Raw genomic sequence first — 23,431 nt, 5'->3', positions numbered from 1 at the left:
ATTGCCACTTGTGTCACTTTGGTAAATCAAATAATAGTTTGAAAACCTTGACAAATGCATTGTTGAATATTTCTAAAGTACTGTAAAATACTTGCTTACTCAAAAAAGACAGAAATGGTTTCCATATTTTGGTAGAAAAATATTAACATTACATTAAATGGCTTTGTTTTAACACAACTGTGCGGTAACTCTATATTTGGCTCAGCAGTGAGTTAAGATGACCCAGCATATTTGTAGATTTTGTATTGTGGAAGTGTTATTCAGTTTTATGCACTTTATGGCCAAAACTGACTTGTCTTTCATCATTTTACATAAATTTGCTGTATATAATCGCTGAGTCTCTGTAGCACATTATTATGGCTCAGTTTAAGGAAATATATAGTGCTGGAAATGTTTGTTTGCACCACACCCCTAAAGTAAGCTACACAACCTGAAGCAAATTTGAATTAAATATAATTGGAGTCAATATATTCATGCAAATGTATTTGCTACAATAATTTTGCCCAAAACAAGGTGTTATGCCATATGACCGTAGGGCATGACGGTAATGAGCAGGGCATACTTACGTTCTCTTCCTCAGTTTACCTGTATGGTCTAATTTAGCACGACTGAATTGCTAAACAACATTGACCAGTCAGTTACTGCAATAATATAAAACGCTTTCGTTATATTTGTCGTTGTATTTAACAGAATATCTTAAGATCGAGTTTTAGTGTAGTAAAATGAAGCAGGATGTTTTGGCGGGAACTGCTCACTTTGGTAACAGTAGTAAGATGAGTCGGCAGATGTCGCTGTTGCCACAGTAATATCGAACCGCTCTTTTCCTCCGCGTTCATTAACTTGTTTACTATTTTTGTTTATAAATTACTGGTTAAAGTGACTGCAAATAGGTATTTAAGTGGCAGAAACTGCATCAATTCGTCCTTGTGAGCTTCACCTCACCTGTGTGAAGCTCTTATGTGCTCTTCTGACCCGAAAGCTGCGCTTGTTTGAGTGAAACAACTTCTGTTCGCGCCAGCAGGGGGCGTCACAAGCACACCGTAACCAAAACCTACTTAAAACGAACTATAAGTACGTTGGAACTACCATGGTATCCTTTGAGAAGCATTAGAGTAGTACCATGTGTATAAGAGAGTAGATGGTTGCACTTTTTTGTCGTTCACACTTATGCAAGTTCGCATTTCCTTTGTTGACAGGGTAATGCTAATGTTTAGTTTTGCACGTTTGACAACGGCACAATGGTAATAACTTGATGTTTATGGTAAGTAAAGCAATGGTGCCACCACATTGAGTGTTTTAAGGGATGATATCAGATAAAAATATTATCTTACTTTGATATATTACTTAATGTAGTAGTCCAAACAATTCAAATCGTACGTCTCCTTGATCCTTTTCAGTTCTGTTGAATGTATCCTCTATTGGGATTATGGTTGTTTTTGTAGCTATATCAATGCTTGCACAAATTAAACATGGTTTTATTGTAGTAATAGTGCAAATAATAGCTAAACCAGTGTAGCTACATATTCACCATGTTTTTGTAACACTAACTCTAGTTTTCCCATGGTATTTGTTGTCAAAAGTGTGGTTAAAAACATGGGTAATTTTATTTTCAGTTTTATTTTATTTAGCAGATAAATTACCATTTTATAACCAGTTTTTACTATTTTATATCCACTACAAACACTAATTAAACTACAGTTTATGTAGTATTTTGCCATGGAAATTGTTGTCATAAGTGTGGTTAGAAACGTAGGTAATTTTCTTTTCAGTTTTTTTTTTTTCTCCTTAGCAGATTGATTAACATTTTATAACAAGTTTTATTACAAACACTAATTAAACTACAGTTGATGTAGTTAAACCATGGGTCAAAATACCATCTCAGGGCTCAACAATAAGGACTGCCCTTATTGATTGGATGTTGTGAGCACATTATTTTTTTCCATAACCTGGTAAAAACCAGTACAGTAAAGAGACGACAACATGACGGCCACATCAAATTATGAGGCTAAAAGAAAACATCCGTTTCTAACATTGTGAAAACAGACATTTACATGGGTACAACACCATAAAAAGATGAAGTGATGTTTTGCATAGTTTGCCGTCACTTTTAAGTCAGCCACCTTTTGTTTTGCAATGAAATACCTGCACATTTTCCATACTGCTAAATATTTTAACATTTTTAAAATATTTAAATTCTAGATTTACATTATTTTTGACACATTATTTAAAATATTTGGCTTAGAAATAGCTATAATTTATTTAACATTTATATATATATATATATATATATATATATATATATATATATATATATATATATATATATATATTATTATTATTATTATTATTATTATTATTATTATTAATATTATTATTTTTTTTTTATTTTTTTTTTTCTTGGGTGCGGGGCCTGTGAAAATTTTGGCAGGGTTAGTAAAAATCTGAAACAATGGTCCAATCGGGCCATTAGAAAATATCCTTAGCATTGAACCCTGATCTAAAAGGCCTATACCACACATGGCCTCTGTTACACCCTGGCCTCTTTATTGTCCTCAATAGTATCTTACAGTCATGTTCGGTCTTTTATCTAACAGCTTTACGTGTTAAGGCACAAGAGTTAACATATTTTTTGCTGATTAAAATAAGACTAGAATTATCCATCGCTTCTTGCCTCCAGCTGCAAACAAACAAATGAAAATATGATGTTATTTTGATTTACACTTATGTTACGTAATGTATAATTGGCCAAACAATTCAAAACTCACGTCTCTTTGTTTCCTTTCAGTTCTGTTGATTGTATCTCCTATTGGGATTATGGTTGTTTTTGTAGCTATATTAAGTTTTGCACAAATTAATCATGGTTTTATTGTAGTAATAGTGTAAATAATAGCTAAACCACTGTAGCCACATATTAAACATGTTTTAGTAACACTAACTCTAGTTTTCGCATGATATTTGTTGTAGAAAGTCTTGTTAAAACATGGGTAACTTTATTTTCAGTTTTATTTTTTAACAGATTGATTATTAATAGAAATTTGATAACCATTGTTATATATGACAAACACTAATTAAACTACAGTTAATGTAGTAAAACCATGGGTCAAAATACCATCTAATAGGCCTACCACAATGTGGGCCTCTTTTACTCCTCAGCCTCTTTATTTTCCTTAATATATTCTTACAATCGAGTTTGGTATTATTATCTAACAGCTTTAAGTGTTAAGGCAGAAGACTTCACATGTTTTACTGATTAAAATTAGAACAGATTTATCAATCGAATGAACAAACAAACAAATGAAAATATGATGTTATTTTGATATACACATATGTTACTTAATGTACAGTAGGCCAAACAATTCAAATCCTACCTCTCCGTGTTTACTTTCAGTTCTGTTGATTGTTTCTCCAATCGGGATTTGGATTGTTTTTGTAGCTATATCAAGATTTGCACAAATAAAACATGGCCTTATTGTAGTAATAGTGTAAATAATAGCTAAACCAGTGTAGCCAAATATTAAACATGTTTTTGTAACACTAACTCTAGTTTTCCTATGGTATTTGTTGTCAAAAGTGTGGTTAAAAACATGAGTAATTTTATTTTCAGTTTTATTTTTTAGCAGATTTTAAAACCAGTTGTACTACAAACACTAATTAAACTACAGGTAATGTAGTAAAACCATGGGTGAAAATCACATCTAATAGGCCTACCACACGTGGGCCTCAGTTACACCTAAGCTTTATTTTTTTCAATATATTTTTACAATCGAGTTTGGTATTATCATCTACCTGCAGCTTTACGTGTTAAGGCAAAAGACTTCACATAATTTGCTGACTAAAATAAGACCAGATTTATTAGTCACTTCTTGCCTCCAGGTGCAAACAAACAAATAAAATGATGATGTTATTTTGATATAAACTCATGTTACTTAAAGTACAGTAGGCCAAACAATTCAAATCCTCCATTGTTTCCTTCCAGTTCTGTTGAATGCATCTCCTATTGGGGTTATGGTTGCTTATGTTCACAAATTAATCATGGTTTTATTGTAGTGATAGTGTAAATAATAGCTAAACCATTGTAGCCACATAATAACCATGTTTTAGTAACACTAACTCTAGTTTTCTCATGGTATTTGTTGTCAAAAGTGTGGTTAGAAACATGGCTAACATTCTTTTCAGTTTTATTTTTAGCAGAGTGATAACCATTTTTATAGCCAGTTTTACCACAAACACACTAGTTAAACTACAGTATATGTAGTAAAACCATGGGTCAAAATACCATCTAAATAGGCCTACCACTCTGTTACACCTCTGCTTTATTTTCCTCAATAGATTCTTACAATCAAGTTCAGCATTATTATCTAACAGCTTTACATGTTAAGGCACAAGAGTTCACACTTTACTGATTAAAATAAGACCAGATTTATCCATCCCTTCCTGCCTCCAGGTGCAAACAAACCAAACACGATACTTCCATTCTAAATCAACTCTCCAACTCCACACCATGGAAACAAAACCATGTATTTTTTTATTTTTTAAAATCCACTACTGTCAATTCCGCACTGTTTTTATCTTGTTAGCAGAGCCGTGTTCATTAGCACAACAGTCAATAGCGCTAGCCCTTAAAACTCAGATTAAAGGGTTTAGTTTAGCATTCAAAGTCGGGTCAGGACTCGCTGGCTGTCTGGATTACAAGGGTTAACAGGCGACTTAACCGAATCTACTTAACCAGATAATGCAGATTTACATCAGCCTGATTATTGTAATATGCTTTAGATGACGACTGGTGTGAAGACGCTTGCGCGTGCAGCACTAGAAGGCCTATAAACTTCCCTATTAGCTGCTTCAGTTAAAATGGCATTTGTGCAGTATTTTATCAGGCAGTTGACAAGTGAATTAGAGTTGGCTGTTAGCGCCGTTGAGCTTTATGACAATAGCCTTAGGGTCTCGCTAAAGATCGCTGCACCGCCCTGCTCAGCCCGCGCCGCTGCGCTAACCGCTGACGCTCAAACCGAAGTGACATGCTGTCATAACAATAGTTTACAAAAACGTGAAGTTCTGCGTTTGGGCAGAAAAAGCCAGAGAGTTTTAACTTCTGCGTCTGTCTCTCTCTTTTTTTTTATACTCCCTTTCCTCCCTCCCGACATCCCATTTGCGCTCTGACAGATTTTGGATGTTTTTTTATGTGCGCTAATGTTCCTCTCTCTCATCTGCCTCCATACATAAAATGCTAATCCGCAGAGCGTCGTTTGTAAACGTTGTTTGTATGTGCTGCGTGTTTGTGTGTGTTTGTTTGGCCAGAATGCTGCTGCTGCTTTCACAGAACTGTCTCCCTCCATGACTTGTAGTAAAGGTAAATATAGTGAAATATTGAACAATCCGGCAGGCCCCCAAAAATGTAGCACGCACAAACCAAAATAAAAAAAAAAGAAAAGTTTTCTATCCCTCACCAACACACAAAATACATCAAAGAATTGTTCTTTCTTATTGGTATTCTCTGAACGTGTCTGAAGGTACTGAGGTCGCAGTGAGGTCTCTAACCCCTCACACACACACACACTCACACACACTCACAGACTTACACAGTCCAAATGAATTCACACACTGTCATACACAAAGACAGACAGATGTATTGTATATTGTGTGTGTGTGTGTGTGTGCGCGTATGTGTGTGTGTGTGTGTGTGTGTGTGTGTACCTGGCTGCTCTGTGAAGTCTTTAATGGGATTTTGCCTCAGGCTGTTTTATTAAGATGTTGCTTTCTGCTGCCTGTGCAGCTGACACCATTCCCCCCCCAACCCAAAGACACACACACACACACACACACACACACACACACACACACACACACACATGCGCTCCCCCCAGACCCCACCTCCAAATGCACACACACACACACACACACACACACACACACACACACACACACACACACTCATCCCTCTGAAATTTCTGCCACACTGCAGTCCTCGCCCTCATTCTAAGGCCCACGCGTGTGTGTGTGTGTGTGTGTGTGTGTCGGTGGTCATTATTTCAGTGTCTATCAGTCTCTGAACGTCTTCTCAGACAGGATGAGTTTAAGTATTAACTGTGTTAATGTGTTTTGATGGATGAGAGTGTGTCCATGTTAACACTTGTTCAATCGTGGTCTGTTTGGCTGCTTCTTTTAGGATTGAGGTTCATAATATTGTGCTTCACATAAAAATAAAAGAACATAGCATGCTTCAACTACATGGTTATGTTATAGTGTTGGGTTACCTTAGATACATTTGATTGCAAAATTCTTTATTTTTCCTTTGGCTTAGTCCCTTAATTATCAGGGGTCACCACAGTGGAATGAACCGCCAACTTATCCAGCATATGTTTTACACAGCGAATTCCAGCTGCAACTCAGTATTGGGAAGCACTGGTTGCAAAATTGTTAGATAAAATTGAAAACTGGTCAAAGAAACATACAAAAATGTTTATAGTTAAAGTTAAATATTTTTAAGAGTGTAGGTAGGATGATGCATTGATGATTATCATAAGGTTTATATTAAACAGTAGCAATTCAATTAATAAATTAAATAAATGTTAATTATGCACTTTGTAGATGGATTTGTTATGCATTATATTTATAAATAATGAATTTCTTATATAATTAAATTCTTATTTAGGGGCGCAGTGGGTAGCACAATCACCTCACAGCAAGAAGGTCGCTGGTTCGAGACATGGCTGGGTCAGTTGGTGTTTCTGTGTGGAGTTTGCAATGTTCTCCCCATGTTCGCGTGTGTTTTTTCCTGGTGCTCCGGTTTTTCCCACACCCACACGGAAAGCACCTATATAAACATTCATTCATTCATTCATTCATTCATTCATTCATTTTCTTGTCGGCTTAGTCCCTTTATTAATCCGGGGTCGCCACAGCGGAATGAACCGCCAACTTATCCAGCAAGTTTTTACGCAGCGGATGCCCTTCCAGCTGCAACCCATCTCTGGGAAACATCCACACACACATTCACACACACACTCATACACTATGGACAAATTAGCCTACCCAATTCACCGCATGTCTTTGGACTGTGGGGGAAACCGGAGCACCCGGAGGAAACCCACGCAAAGGCAGGGAGAACATGCAAACTCCACACAGAACAGCCAATTGAGCCGAGGCTCGAACCAGCGACTCAGCGACCTTCTTGCTGTGAGGCGAACATGCTACCCACTCCGCCACTGCGTCGCCACCTATATAAACATATATAAACATATATGTTTTAATCTAGGTTTTGAAATAGGTTTCTGATATATGTGACATATATAAAATTGGCTGTTTTCCTATATCATATGAACATATATGCACATATATGGGTACATATATATTCATCTATATATTAGTACAATTATTAAAATACAGCTGCTAGACAACATAATTTAAAATAAATGTTAATCTTTATTTACTTAATCAAATAGTGCAAGAAATAAATATAGTACGAGAACAAAAATAAGAGAATAAACAACAATAAAGGAAAGAAAAAAAAGACAAACCATTGTGTTGTATATATTTCTTTTCCACTAGCTTCATATAATAAAAAACTAACCTTAATAATGCTTCAGGAAAACGTGTAGACATCATAGCTTTCCATCTCCACATCTTCTTATTTGCCATAGTTAAAATCCATAACATGCCACTTACAAGGGATACCCAATTTACATACATAAGTTCTTTGCACTTTTTTAAGTTAGTTCTTATTTATTGCCTAGATAATAAAAATATGACCTAGTCAAGGCATCATATATGACAGTTGCCAAAGTGAGATGTGAGCTATATAGGAGACATATCATGTATGAACATAAAGGGCTTATATGTGGATATGAAGAAGCAATACAGAAGACCTATTTGGCCTGTATATGCACATATATGCACCGAAATATTGCCTATATGTGGCATATATACAGCATATATATATATATATATATATATATATATATATATATATATATATATATATATATATATATATATATATATATATATATATATATATATATATATATATATATATATATATTACCCAATTCACCCACCACATGTCTTTGGACTTGCCCACATGGAAAGAAACTATATGAGGATATATGTGCATATTTGAAACCTATATGCAGTAAATATGCACATATAACCTCATATAGTTTCTTTCCATGTGGGCAAGTCCAAAGACATGCGGTGGGTGAATTGGGTGAGCTAAATTGTCCGTAGTATATGTTTGTGAATGAGTGTGTATGGATGTTTCCCAGTGATGGGTTGCAGCCGGACGGACATCCGCTGCGTAAAACATATGCTGGATAAGTTGGCGGTTCCTTCCTCTGTGGCCACCCCAGATTAATATAGGAACTAAGCCAAAAAAAAGAATGAATTAATGAATGAATTTAGGCTTGTAGTCAATCAAGAAGTCAGAGATAATTATAGAAGTCAAATGTATGTCCTAATCTGGCATGGGGGTGCGTTATGTTTCTACAATTGTACTAGACGTCAGCTAAACCTAACAAAACACTGGAAAATATTTTGTGTATGATTTACAATATAAGACAAACTTTCAGTAATTGCTGGTAAATTTAACAAAAGCAAAGAAACAATGTGTGAAACTGATTTTAAAATGAAGCAGAAAAATGGACACTATTGTGTAATCCAGTAGTTTTAGAAAAAGTATTAGATATTTTTTTAACGGTGGCTTCAGAAAGTAATTAAGAATAATTTTAGATTTCATTACTATATCCATTCATTCATTAATTTATTCATTCCTCCATTGTCTTTTCAGGTTAGTCCCTTTATTAATCAGGGGTCACCACAGCGGAATGAACCACCAACTTATCCAGAATATGTTTTACTCAGCGGATGCCCTTCCAGCTGCAACCCATCACAATGCACACAAATGGACAATTTAGCGTACATAATTTCCCTATAGCGCATGTGTTTGCAGGTACGTGCACACATAGGGCTCAACCTGTGCAGTGCACATGCCCTTTTTATGTCTTGGATAGAAAGTGCCCTTCCAAAATGATCTGAAGTGTCTGTGTGTGTGTGTGTGTGTGTGTACATACTGTATATGTACACACACACACAGTGAAGTATGTGTATATGTGTGAAGTATATGTGTGTATATGTGTCTGTATGTGTGTACATATATGTGTATGTGTGCGCTTCCTGTATGTTTGTGTATAGGTGTGCATGTGTTTCTGTATGTTTGTGTGTGTGTGCGTGTGTGTGTGTGTGTGTATGTGTCTGCATGTGTGTAAATTAATGTGTATGTGTTTGCTTGCTTTATGTTTGCCTATAGGTGTGCATGTATTTCTGTATGTTTATGTATATGTGTGTGTATGTGTCTGTGTGTATATTAATGTGTATGTGTGCGCTTGCTGTATATTTGCCTATAAGTGTGTATGTGTTTCTGTATGTTTGTGTATATGTGTGTGTATGTGTCTGTGTGTGTGTGTATATTAATGTGTATGTGTGCGCTTGCTGTATGTTTGCCTATAAGTGTGTATGTGTTTCTGTATGTTTGTGTATATGTGTGTGTGTATGTGTCTGTGTGTGTGTACATTAATGAGTATGTGTGCGCTTGCTGTATGTTTGCCTATAGGTGTGTATGTGTTTTTGTATGTTTGTGTATATGTGTGTGTATGTGTCTCTGTGTGTGTGTGTGTGTGTGTGTGTGTGTGTGTGTACATTAAAGTATATGTGTGCGCTTGCTGTATGTTTGCCTATAGGTGTGCATGTGTTTCTGTATGTTTGTGTATATGTGTGTGTCTGTGTGTGTGTGTGTACATTAATGTGTATGTGTTTGCTTGCTTTATGTTTGCCTATAGGTGTGCATGTGTTTCTGTATGTTTGTGTATATGTGTTTGTATGTGCATTTGTCTGCATGTGTGTAGATATATGTGTATGTGTGTGCTTGCTGTATGTTTGTGTATAGGTGTGTATGTGTTTCTGTATGTTTGTATGTGTATATGTGTCTGTGTGTGTGTACATTAATGGGAATGTGTGTGCTTGCTGTATGTTTGTGTATATTTGTGTATATGTGTGTGTATGTGCATTTGTCTGCATGTGTGTACATATACGTGTATGTGTGCGCTTTCTGTATGTTTGTGTATAGGTGTGTATGTGTTTCTGTATGTTTGTGTAAAGTATATTTGTGTATGTGTGTGTGTGTACATATATGTGTATGTGTGCACTTGCTGTATATTTGTGTATGTGTGTGTATATGTCTGTATGTGTGTACATACAGTATATGTGTGTTTGCTTGCTGTATGTTTGTGTATAGGTGTGCATGTTTTTTCTGTATGTTTGTGTACAGTATATATGTGTGTGTGTGTGTGTGTGTGTGTGTGTGTGTGTGTGTGTGTGTGTGTGTACATATATGTGCATGTTTGTGAATAGATGTGTGTGTGTGTGTGTGTGTGTGTGTGTGTGTGTGTGTGTGTGTGTGTGTGTGTGTGTGTGTGTGTTTATTTCTGTATATTTGTGTAGAGTATATGCATGTCTGTGTGTGTGTGTGTGTACATATATGTGTATGTGTGCGCTTGCTGTATGTGTGTGTATAGGTGTGTATGTGTTTCTGTATGCTTGTGTTGAGTATATGTGTATGCACATGTGTTTGCGTGTGTGTACATATATGTGTATGTGTGCGCTTGCTGTATTTTTGTGTGTAATTGTGTGTATATGTACATTTGTGTATATGTGTGCACGTGTCTGTATATGTGAGCATGTATGTGTATGTTATGTTTGTTCTTGCTGTATGTGCATATGTGTGTGCATATGGCTGTATATATGTGGATATGTGTGCGTTTGTGTGTACAAATCTGTATATGAATTTGTATGCATGTCCATATGTGTGTGTGTGTGTGCATATGTGCATGCATCTACTGTATGTCTCTATATGTTTGTGCATATGTGTATACTGTATGTGTTTGAATGTGCATGTGTTGTTTATATGTGTGTATACTGTATGTGTGTGTGAGAGTGCACGGCTGCAGTGTCAGGCTGATTGTGCTGTCAGAGTTGGAGATGCTCAATGAGCTTCCTGTTTGTCTGGCTCTGGGCACCATGTTCATCTGCAGACACTGACTGAGTGGCCTGTCTCTCTCTCCCTCCGTCTCTCTCTCTTCTCTGCTGTTTCCCCCAGGCCTATAGATTGTGCCGAGCGTCCCGCATTCAGCAGCTGAAAGACACCGAGAGAGACAGCCAGCCTGGAAAGAAGGGACACAGCAGAGAGTGACAGGAAGATGGAGGAAGAAAAGAAAAGAGCGCAGAACGGTAGAAAAGGCTTCGGTTAAGCTCTTTCTCTAACACACATTTACACACACACTGGACATTGATGCTTTGTGACATCACAGCACTTTGTCTGATATTTTAAATATGAGGTTGAGATCCCGGTCGGGGGCGGAGCTTCAGAACAAACAGGCGCATATAAATAAAAGAGAGATCATTATAGTGCGATAGTAGTGACATAGACGCATTTTTCTCATTCATTTTAAAAAAAGTAGATCGACTCAACTCAGAAACTGACATTTGATGCAAAATGTGAAAAAAATGTTGATGCAATGATGCAATTATTGACTTCCATGTAGAAATATGACACATGGAAATATATGCAAATGGCATGCAGATTCATATTTGGATTTCACATGTATAAAATACATGTCATGCACAGCGGTGAAAATACGTATTGAACATCATGTCATGTTTTTTTCCTGGGAATAATATTTCTAAAGGAGCTGTTGTCATGGAATTGAAGCAGATTTTGGTAAAAACAGTAAACAATAAAATCTGAAAAATTTGTTTTGTGACTGAAATATATTTAATACTTTATATAAAAGGCTTTTTTTGGTGCTGGCAGCTTAAAGATGCCAGTGGAGAATGAAGTCACGTGCATTGCTCAGTTGTAAGTTTTTCACAGACTATAACAGAGTGTAAAAATCTTGAGGTTCTGTGGGTCTCGTCTATCAAATCTAAGCTTTGATTTGTATTTTCTATTGGATTCAGGTCAGGTGATTGGCTGGGCCATTCTACAGCTTGATTTTCTTTTTCTCTGAAAGCATTTGAGAGTTTCCTTGGCTGTGTTTTGGATCATTGTCTTGCTGAAATGTCCGCCCTGGTTTCATCTTCATCCTCCTGCTAATGTAGATGTTGGAATAAAGCAGCTGATATTCATTTACACTGAGGAAGGGCAGAGGCTTGCTGAAGAATACTGAGAGATTTCAGCTGCTGTCTGGGCTTTCACTGCCTTTATACACCTTCCTTTCTTTATGTGTTCCATACTTTCCCCTGCGTCAGTGTATTTTATTATGCATAACTTCATTTGTAAACTAATTGGATTTGTTTTCTTTGCCTAAATGGATTTCTTTGGTTATTACCAAAATCCAGGGAAAAGTTCAAGTCAACGGCACCTTTAGAAATATGTTTTCTGAGAAAAATGGTGACGCGCTCAATATTTATTTTACCCGCTGTAATCAACATATATTTCGAAATATGTATATTGGTCTTTTTTCAACCATTGTTATTAAAACTGTGTGCATATATGAAAAAAACGAACGACTTAATGTTCAAATATATATAATTATATAAATATGTTCATATATGAACACATATATAATATTTGAACATTGATGTACAAGTTCAATGATCATTTGCAATATTTCAAAATATATGTTGCATATATGACATTTAGTTTATATTATTTATGTGAAATACAAATATGAATATTTCCGGCTACATGGTCGCCCACTGAAGTTAAGCAGGGTTGCGCCCGGTCAGTACCTGGATGGGAGACCACATGGGAAAACTAGGTTGCTGCCGGAAGTGGTGTTAGTGAGGCCAGCAGGGGGCGCCCAACCTGCGGTCTGTGTGGGCCCTAATGCCCCAGTATAGTGACAGGGACTCTATACTGCTTAGTGAGTGCCGTCTTTTGGATGAGACGTTAAACCGAGGTCCTGACTCTCTGTGGTCATTAAAAATCCCAGGATGTCCTTCGAAAAACAAACATTGTTTTAAGTTAGCACCCTAACTTAAAACAATGTTTGAAATTATATTTGTTAATATTAAAGATGCATACTTTACATTATTATTTAGTTTTTTGTTTTTTAGAAATCAAATATAGTCATCTATAATAATTTTAAAAAATAAAGATTGTATTTATTGAGCCAACGGCACCTTTCAGGTAAATGTCCTAAACTAATTAAATAGCATGTTAATGAAACTATAAAAACGAGTGAATGCAGAATATCATCATTTATATTTGATTGTTTTATTATTAAGTATTTAAATTAGTGTACTATTATTTAAAAAGAGGAAAGATATGCAGAGCCAGATTAGTTAGTTTACTGCTTTTCTGGGGGATGGTTTTTCATCTCTACAGGTGAAGGTTTTTGTTCTCTCAACCACAGAAGGATAGATTGTGTGAAACAAAAAATATTGTATATCAAAGGGGAAAACAATAGAAGTCAATGAAAAGAAAAGCAGAGATTCACCTGGGAGAGTTTGATTGACAGGTTGAGGGGCGGGACTTGGGTTGACTGACAGTCATTAAATGTCATTAAGAGCAATTAACGGTTAATACAGAAGTTGCTAATCCTTGAAACAACCCTACTAATGAGAGTATGACACAAACCCACACACACACACACACACACACACACACACACACACACACACAAACACACAGTGACTGACTCGTCAGAGGAAGAAACATCAGTCAGTATTGATTGTGCTTTAATTTCTGCAGTCAGCCTTAGGCCTCGATCACACGCCACATTTACAACTAAAGACACGCAAACACACACTTACACTGGAGCTTAGCAGAAACACACCCAGGTCATGCGTCAGACTTTGTGTTAGCAATATTTAGTCCATTATTGTTGATGCTTTTTTGAAAATGATCCTTTTTAGTTTAATTTTTAGTCATGTGCATGAGTAAAACATTCATTCATCTATTTTCTTTTGGTTTAGTCTCTTTCTTAATCAGATGTCGCTACAGTGGAATGAACCGCCAACTAATCCAGCATAAGTTTTACGCAACGGATGCCCTTCCAGTCGCAACTCAACACTGGGAAACACCCCTTCACTCCCACATTCACACACATACACTACGGACATTTTAGCTTACCCTATTCACCTGTATCACATGTCTTTTTACAGTGGGGAAACTGAAGCACCCGGAGGAAACCCACGCCAACACGGGGAGAACATGCAAACTCCACACAGAAATGCCAACTGACCCAGCCGGGGCTCAAACACCATGACGCCCTGAGTAAAACATCAGTATTATTATTATTTTGTAATTGATGTTGTGGCTGGAAGGGAATCTGATGCGTAAAACTTAAGGTGGAATTGTTGGCGGTTCATTCCGCTGTGGCGACTCTTGAGAAATAAGGGCTTTGTCCAAAGGAAAAATAATAAATTAATAAATGAATGTTGTAATTGATCAAATTATTTTTGTAATTTTTTATTAAGTAACAAAAAGGTTATGTTAAAGATTCAGACAATAATGCCTATATTAACACAATAGTGTTTTTAGAGTTAAGAAATTATTATTTGGTGGAATAACTTTAGATTTTTCAAGAGCAGCAACTAAAAACATATTATTATTAATGAAAACTTATTATGCCAAAAATGCTTTTCTACTTTTTGTCTTGTTTTTAGTCCAAATATGTAAACATTCTTAAATCAAAAAGCATTTTAGACAAGACAAAACATCATTTCCAGAATTCACACTTAGCTCATGATTTATTTATTTATTTGGATTGTGGGAGGAACCGGGTAACCTGGGGAAACCCACGCAGACACGGGGAGAACATGCAAACTCCGCATATATATATATATATAAATATATATATATATATATATATATATATATACAGTTTCAGTCAGAATTATTAGCCCCCTTTTGATTTTTTTTTCTTTTTTAAATATTTCCCAAATGATTTTTTCACAGTATGTCTGATAATATTTTTTCATCTGGAAAAATATTTTTCCAGAAGTCTTATTTGTTTAATTTCTGCTAAAATAAAAGCAGTTATTAATTTTTTAAAAAACATTTTTGGGACAAAATAATTAGCCTCTTTAAGCTATTTTTTTTTTCGACAATCTACAGAACAAACCATCGTTATAAAATAAATTGCTTAATTACCCTAACCTGCCTAGTTTACCTTATTAACCTAATTAAGCCTTTAAATGTCACTTTAAGCTGCATAGAAGTGTCTTGAAAAATATCAAGTAAAATATTGTTTAATGTCATCATGGTAAAGATAAAATAAATCAGTTATTAGAAATAGGTTTTTAAAACTATTATGCTTAGAAATGTGCTGAAACAATCTTCCCTCCATTAAGCAGAAATTGGGGAAAAAAAATAAACCAGGGCGCTAATAATTCAGGGGGGCTAATAATTCTGACTTCAACTGTATATATATATATAAATATAGTGACTTGGGATCCTTTGATTGGAAGATTATGATGATTAGCTAATGTGGGCCAGCTGGGTCAATTATGACCACGTGCTCCTTTAGAAATTAGTTTAATATTAAATTTTTATGTCTTGTTTTAAGAAATAATATGCCAAAAATAAGTAAGTTTTTCCTTAAAACAAGCGAAATAATCGGCCTATGGGGTAAGCACTGGGGCATCGCTAGGGTGGGGAAAGTTAGGACGATTTTAGGGGCCTATGCATTTTGGTCGCCCCTGCAAGATGGTATTTTTTTGCTTGTTTAGAAATGCTTCTTGATTTAAGAATTTTGAGATATTTGGACTTAAAACAAGACAAAAAAATTCAATTCAGAAAAGCATTTTATTGCAGCGTAAGTGTATTGCAGGAAAATGCTCTTATTGACATGTTTATTAAAAATTTGGAAGAAATGTTATTGGATGTTTATGCAACAAAATATTACTTTGAAACATTCAACTTTTTAAAAAATAATTCAATACTTTTATTTAGCAAGTATGCATAAATAATTGATGAAAATTTACAGTAAATGCTCTTACTTTAATTTTTTGGAAAGAACCCAGGAGAACTGTATCAGGGTTTCTGAAAGTACTTAAACATTGTTTGCAACATTGAAAAAAAATAAATGTTTTAATAATCAAACCAGCATATACAAATGATTTCTGAAAGCTCAATGAAGACTGCTTTCGGTGCAAAAACAAATCTTTTTTTCTTTTTTGTAGTCCAAGTATTGAAACATTTTTCAATCAAGCATTTTCTAGTCAAATAAAAAAGTATTGTTTTGTTTTGAGAAACAAGTAATCAAAAATTTTAAACAAGCTAATTAATCTGCTTATATGATATTAAAATAAGCTTTAATCCGAAATCAAAACTATTTAAGACTTAATTTGCTTGACTTCCTTTTGCTTCTTGATTGAAGAATTTTAAATATTTGAACTAGAAACGAGGCAAAAACTTTTGTTTTTGAAACTAATGAAGAGAGCAGAAGTCAATGATTTATTTGAATTATTCAGCCTAACATGTTTACAGTTGAAAAATATTTAAAAGGTTTCTTATATATTTATATCTGTTTCTTTTTGTGTGACCAGCTGACCCCTTACCTCCATGTGGACGGCTTTTCCGCTGTTACCCATTTGTCCAGTGGATCACTGCATAAATCAGCGGACTTAGGAGGTGGAGCGGAGTTGACCATTACAAAAGGGTTTGAGTTTGGCAAAGAACAGTTCCAGAAAGCAGGTAAAACAAAAGCCAAAAAAATAAAAGAAACATAAAAGGGTGAGAACGTGGAAAGATATGAAAATGTAATTAAAAAAAATCAGGCTGACACAAGGGCTTTTCTTTTTTGGATTGCTTTTGAAAACACTGTCGATTGGGTCTAGGAAAGGAGGTGATTGGGTCAAACAATACTTTTGAAAACACTAATGGTTGGGTTAAGGGAAGAGAGTGGGTCAGTTGATCTGTCAGTCAGTCAACAGTGGCCACTGTTGGATTTGGTGGAACAGCAGGCACGAATGGCACTCGCGGGAGAAATTTGAGATCTCAAAAAGCGTACACAGCGACCTCTGGTGGATTTGTGAAAACAGAAACTGCAAAAAAACAGCTCCTGGGACGTCTTTGGTGCTCTCCAGAAATGTAGACAGGGGTACATATCCATCAAGAGTCTGGGTTGGTTAACTCGCATGCTTTTTTGTCACATCCACAACATTTATTTCCCTCAATTAAAATATAAAAAAAATGTTTACGGATTGATATTTTTTCTAATCCCATAACTCTGTGATGAGTTGTTTTGGAAAATATAAACAAATGATTCAATATAATGTTAACATATACTTTCTCTCTGAATTATGTTTTGAGTTTTTACTGCAAATGTCACATCCATAACGCTGGAATTGCTCATATACTGTCATATACAGATAGAAATAGTAGCTAAACGAGTCTCTCTCTGCACTTCTGTCTTTGTCTTCCACTTTGCTTTCTGGCTGGTTTTCTGTCAGGAAGGTGCGAGTAAAAGTGAAGAGATGATTACAGCCGTGTAACTCTGGAGCAAAAGGACAGCGAGAGACGTTTGTGAAGCAGTTGAAGGAGATTGGCGGAGAGGGAGAGGAAGCCAAGGCTCCATTTATCTTATATTGACAGCAGCGGCTTCAAACGATGACCTTGAGGACTAATGAGAGTAAATGAGTGAAATATTTTGCGCTTTTAAAAAAAAGTGAAACTATAATCAAATGGAAGCCTGAAAGATGGACTAATGAGCTTCAACGATGATGAAAGCGCGTGAGAGAGAGCGAAAAGCGCGATATATACGGACGGATAAAACCGGGGAGAGAGGGAGCCAGAGCCTGCAGTGTCAGGCCCTCTCTCCTGCCATCTCATTAGCTGACCTGACGACTGCCTGATTAGAATACGTTTGATGAAAATTTCAAGGATTTTTTTCTCCCTCCCTCAACATTCCCAATTTTTTCGGTGTGATTTAATAAATATTGCACAACTCTTTTTTTTAGAGACACTGAAACTGGGAGGTAATTAATTAAGATTAAAGCCGTCTGGAGCAAGTTGGTTTACCGTCATTATTTTTTGCCCTGAAATCAACAAATATATTGAAAAGGCAGCGGACAAATATTCGAGTCTCGCAGGAAACTTGTTGCTCAGGCCAGTCACATGCTTGCATGTCAGGCGCTATTTCACTCAACACAAGCTTGAATTTGTAGCTTTCAGAAATGAGTTGAATGTCTTATTTTGGGCTGTCCGGTTTGTTTCGGGTGCTTCGTTTCCATGGTGTTTAAAAATGGATTGCAAAATTAGATAATCATAACATCAAAGATGGTATTTGTTGACAGCACACTGAGAAAAAAAAGTGCTCCAGTGTCCCCCACAGTCGAAAGACATGCGCTTATGGAGCCACATCAATCTCAAAAATATTACATTTACAAAATATAAGTATATAGTATAAAGTTTTAACTGATGCTCTAGATTGGGAAAATGACACTTTTCCCTTTTAAAATATTTGTGATCATAAATGCTGGCAATTTAATCACATCAGCAACAGAAATAACGTTAAATTAAGTTCTTTAGATGTTTAAAATTTAAATAATTTAGTTTTGAACCAGATACCATTCATCATACAAGCATTCAGTGTTGGGAAAAGTTACTTTTAAAAGTAATATATTACAATATTAATCCTATCTTAAAGGGCACCTGTTGTAAAAATCATCTTTTGTAAGCTGTTTGGACAGAACTGTGTGTAGCTATAGTGTCTCCACAGTCACATTGGAATGATATAAAAGCAATAAGTCTCTTTTTTTAAATTTCCTAAAGTTAAATTGGGTTTAAAATCCCTTCCATTTTGAGGCCGGTCGCAAGGTGATGTAGGAGTGCGGTTTGCCCGCCCATCAAATTGATTGACAGCTGCGTATTAACATGTCTCTATAGTAACACGTATAATAATATCAACAAGACAGGACTTGTACAAAGCCACTGAGATTAAAAGATCTCTTCAGCTCTCTGTGATCATCAATCATCGTCAAATGTGATCAAGAAGGAGTTTCACAAATTTAAAACGTTTTTAATTGTAATGAATTACAGCGATTTTACCTTCTTAATCACCACAGCCGCATATCAGCATAATTATAAAAGCAGACGCTTCAGTCCTGGGTTGTAAACGTTAAATCAGATTTATTTTGTACATTAACACAACGGATATCCATACAGCAGTGGATATTAACGTGTATCCTGTTACATTTGCTATGCAAAAACAGTGCAAAGTTAAACACGTGTGTGCTGTATGTGTGTGTCTGCTAAGTGTGCATGAACTTTGTAATGACATTGTGTGTGACTCATCGTTGCAGAAAGGCTTGAATTAACTCCACAAAAAATACATCAAATAATCATTGGGAAAGTTCTTACTTCAGTATTTCTCACAAACTTTACGTGAGATCTGCTTCCTTCATGTCTGTCACTGTGCTGTTTATGTGACAGGGACAGAGACACTCTGACAAGCCTGTGGGAACTAGCATTTAAAGGGTCACAAAACACTAAAACACATTTTTTGAGCTGTTGACACTCGTATATGTGTCCCACGCTACTAAAAAAACTATTAGGACACATACATTTTACAAAAAAGTGAAAATAGGTTGTTTTTGCGTTACTTTGAACAAATTCGTTCTTCCGGTTTGAAACGAATTTTTGAAGCTGCGTCACGCCGATAAGATCCTTGCATGTATTTCAGCATGTAGACTGGGCATCTGTACCTGGGAGTACTTCGTGACGTCTCTGAGTGTGCATTTATTCATGAGAAAGACTTGGTTCCAACCAATCAGGGCGCTCTATTGTGTATGAGGTGCAACGTTATTAATATGCATGATAGCTTTGAAGACTGTTTTACCTGAAACAGTGTTCAGATGGCAGAGACGACATGTTGTGTTGCCAAAACAAGTGGCAGAAGAAGAATTGTATGGAGATATGGGTCATCAGTGTTGCTTTTATAATGTGCTGCAGTGAAGGTTTTGTTTTTATTTTCCAGCCATGCTGGACTCACGTGTGGATTATAGTACACGCGGCAGAAATATGTTTGTACGTAACATTTTTTACTCAAGAGCTTTTGCACCTGAAAATGGTGAAATCCGGATTTCCTGCTCGTCTCCTTTTAAAAAAGAGGCGGCTCCAGTTGGTGTTGATTGTCCTGTCTCTACAGATTTGGTGTGTGTGATCAGTGCCCTTTCTTTGTTCATTCAGATGGCAAAGTTAGTTCGTATCGTCAACAGTACTCTTTTAGTGTTTAGAAACAGACCGTAGTCAAATAATTTCTAACTTACTTAGTTTACAGTACATTAATATGACTACAATATTATGTACTGAAAGATCCGCTGTAAATGCTGCTCTCTGAGTGTAAACATGAAAACACCGCAATCAAACTATTACAGACCATTGTGTTGAATTTTCGCCGCATTTTGTGACAGGATAGTCACCGTTTTGTTATAAATATGCACAGTGAAGATGACGCTCATATATGCTGCTCAACGCCTCAACATTTCTGCTGTCTGTTAAGTTGCTAATATCAAAATGAAAATAGGCAGTTCCTTAAATCTTGTTTTTATTTTATTGTTAAGAAAGTGAAACAACGCAGCCAGGGTGATGTGAATGAAGTTATAAAACACACTGTATCTTTTGAAGATTTACCGGACGTGTCCTCAGGAGTCAGTTTTCCATATCAAACTTGCGAAGTCTAAACTTACAAGGAGAGGATGTGGGACTGAACTGTGTGTGGGCTACTTAATATTGAGGAAAAGCCCTAATCAGAGAGGTGAATGTCGGCAGCCCTGGCTCTCAGATGTCTCAGTTTTCCCCCATCCACACTGAGACGGAGCAGCAGCGTTTTAGAATGAAAACAGCCTCTCCAGCGTTTTCAAAACGCTCAGTTTTTGGCGCTCGAAAACTCCGTAGTGTGGACGGATGGCGTAATCGTAGCAAAATGTATGTGTTTTAAAACGAAAACGCATTCAAGAGTTTACACTTAGCTGATGATTGGTAATAAGCTAGTTTGGCATGCTGTCCCGGGAGAGAGCCCCGAGCTCATGAGAGCCTCGAGCCCGGGGCTCCCTCCTGTTGCAGGTCGAGAGGGGAGTTTGAGCTTGGGTAGATCTCGAGAACCCCCCCCCCCCCCCTCCTGCTGCGTGAGGGTTGGTAAGGGGATGCGTTGCTGACAGAATTGAATCGAATTTGGTGCTAATTTGGTTTAGTCAATTTACTTAAGTGTCATGTTTTTGGGAGTGTGGGAGGAAAACGGAGGACCCGGGGAAAGCCCACGCAAGCACGGGGAGAACATGAACTCCACACGAAAATGCTGACCATTTGGGTAGATGCCCGAACCAGAGGCATTTTGCTGTGAGGCCGCAGTGCTAGCCACTGGGCCGCCGTGCTGCCCTGTAGACAAAAGAGGAGGAGATGGGGTGGAAGGGGGGATTCTTCAAGACGAAGATGACTAAAGGTAAGGTGTTTGGTTATTTATACCTGGTTATGAATAGTCTGATTGGTGGTTCGTACATTAGCTTGATTCGAGGCCAGCCAAATCAATCATAAGCACGTGATCCTCTCGAAATTAGTTTATGAATAAACTTCACTTAGTGTAAACGGGGCCTAAGGCACAGACAACAAAAACACCTACATTGTGTTCAGAGCAGTAAATTTCAATATTCTGAAGCATATACTTAATAATCTGATGAGTGTTTTGATCGGAAACTTTACAGACACATTCTGGAGATACAAATGACTTATTTTAAATCTTGAAAAGGTGTATAATAGGTGCCCTAAAAAAAAAAAAAAAAACACCTGTAAAACACCACAACACATTACTTTCTTTAAAAAGTAACTCATTTATATCACTTTTAAAAGTAACTTTACCCAACACTGCATATTTTGTACTTGCAACAAATAATTTTTTCCAACAGAAATAAGAATATGTCATTTACCTCATCAACCAATAGCGTGAGCTTATGGTCGTGGCTTATTTTTAGCTGACCCTCTAGGTTGGGGAAAATGACACGTTTTACCTTTGAATGCATTTGTGATTATGAATGCTGGCGATTTGCTCACCTCAGCAGCAGAATCGTCCCTCAATCTGTTTCTAGTTGACATAAATGGATTGTTTAACCGGCTGCTCTTCGAGAGCTCATGTAAGCACTCGTTCTCTGGTCCGATTCATTTGTGCAGAGTCAATTCCCTGCGGAAGATCTAGGAGGAGCTGTTTGTTGGGCTGGAGGAACTGCCCTGTGGCGGCTCTTTGAGAGGTTAAGCTGGAGATTGTCATTGCCCAAGGTGAACTGGCTTTCAGTGGTAACCGGGTGGAAACTAGAAAGACGAGTTCAGGTCAGTTATAAATTATAACAGCTCCATGCGGCGCCACACACACATTAAAAAACACAATTAATAATAGAAAATATTCCCTGTAATTGTTGGGCTTTAATTAATGAGGCATAACCTTTGGAGAGAGAGCGGGAAATTATTCATGTATCCGGTCGAAAATATGAATATGCAAATAGATTTCACCCCCCTGGAGGACAGCACACAATGACAAACCAATGTCTATATTTTCATATTTCGTTTGTTTTTATTCATCATCCCCCGCAGAAGCGCGTGAAAGCAGCCGATATGGAGGGGGGGGAAAAAACAGCCACAGGTGGTGACGGTTAATAATGCGCCAAACTTTCCCGCCAATCCTCGCGGTTTGGGTTTTACTCCGCACATCCATCCCTATATAAGTCGTAATTAAATCAAGTTTGCATAAAAAAAACATTTCCCAGCATGACACGAGGTTGAAGTTAAAACGTGACCTCTTTTTTTTTTCTGGCTCGAGAGGACGAACGCTGTAATGAACAAACTATCTGACAGGAAAAAACATCTTCAACAAACACGGCCTCGCTGTTTACTAATTCATTTGCGGGATGAAAACTCCTCGCTTTACTCTCCGGCTGCGGTGTTAAATACTCGGCCTTGAGAAATCAGACCATCAGCCTCTGAGCTACGGCAGCTGCAACTAAATTAGTATGCCATTAGCATGTTTTATTTCTTTAGGTGAGGAATTACATTTGAATATTAATTTGACTGCATGTTTAAAGGCAGTGCTTACCGGATCTCCATAAATTAGCTTTAATACGTGGATTAGCCCCTTAGCATCATATGCCAGTGCAAGGGAAGAGACAAGACTGGCGTCTGAAGTGAGTGTTTCTGGATCTGGGATCGCCGAGAGCGGGATGTTGGGATCGTGACCCGTCAGGCCTCGTGCCCTAAAGCCGCGTATGATCCTAAAGTAAAGCGGGTGTTTGTAGCGCTTCTGTCAATGATAGCTAGCACTGCTGAGGCTGGAAAACTGTCACATTCTCAACATTTCAAAGTATATAAAGTACACTGTAAGAATGCGGGCTTTCACACAATTTCTTCATGTTGTCCCTATTCATTTACTCATTTTCCTCTTATTTA

At 36.8% G+C, this 23,431-nt stretch overlaps 1 protein-coding gene across 8 annotated transcripts in view; it reads left to right on the top strand.

The window, feature by feature from the left end:
- tfap2d (transcription factor AP-2 delta (activating enhancer binding protein 2 delta)) overlaps nucleotides 1–23,431 on the top strand; it is a 223,076-nt gene that overhangs the window by 33,810 nt on the left and 165,835 nt on the right. For 2 of the 8 annotated variants that reach the window (XM_087297555.1, XM_087297578.1), the window contains exons 4-6: nucleotides 8,786–8,947; nucleotides 11,150–11,280; nucleotides 16,549–16,696. The gene's annotated coding sequence lies outside the window, so the exon portion shown is untranslated. Of the gene's footprint in view, nucleotides 1–1,073; nucleotides 1,262–8,785; nucleotides 8,948–11,149; nucleotides 11,296–13,971; nucleotides 14,273–16,548; nucleotides 16,697–23,431 lie in introns of those variants that run through there. The other 6 variants (XM_087297557.1, XM_087297581.1, XM_087297577.1 and 3 more) reach the window with 6 other exon arrangements.

This window comes from Danio rerio, chromosome 20, assembly GCF_052040795.2.
Source record: "Danio rerio strain M-AB ecotype USA chromosome 20, GRCz13ab, whole genome shotgun sequence".
Classification (NCBI taxonomy): Eukaryota; Metazoa; Chordata; class Actinopteri; order Cypriniformes; family Danionidae; genus Danio; species Danio rerio.
This window is presented reverse-complemented; position numbering and strand designations above follow the sequence as displayed.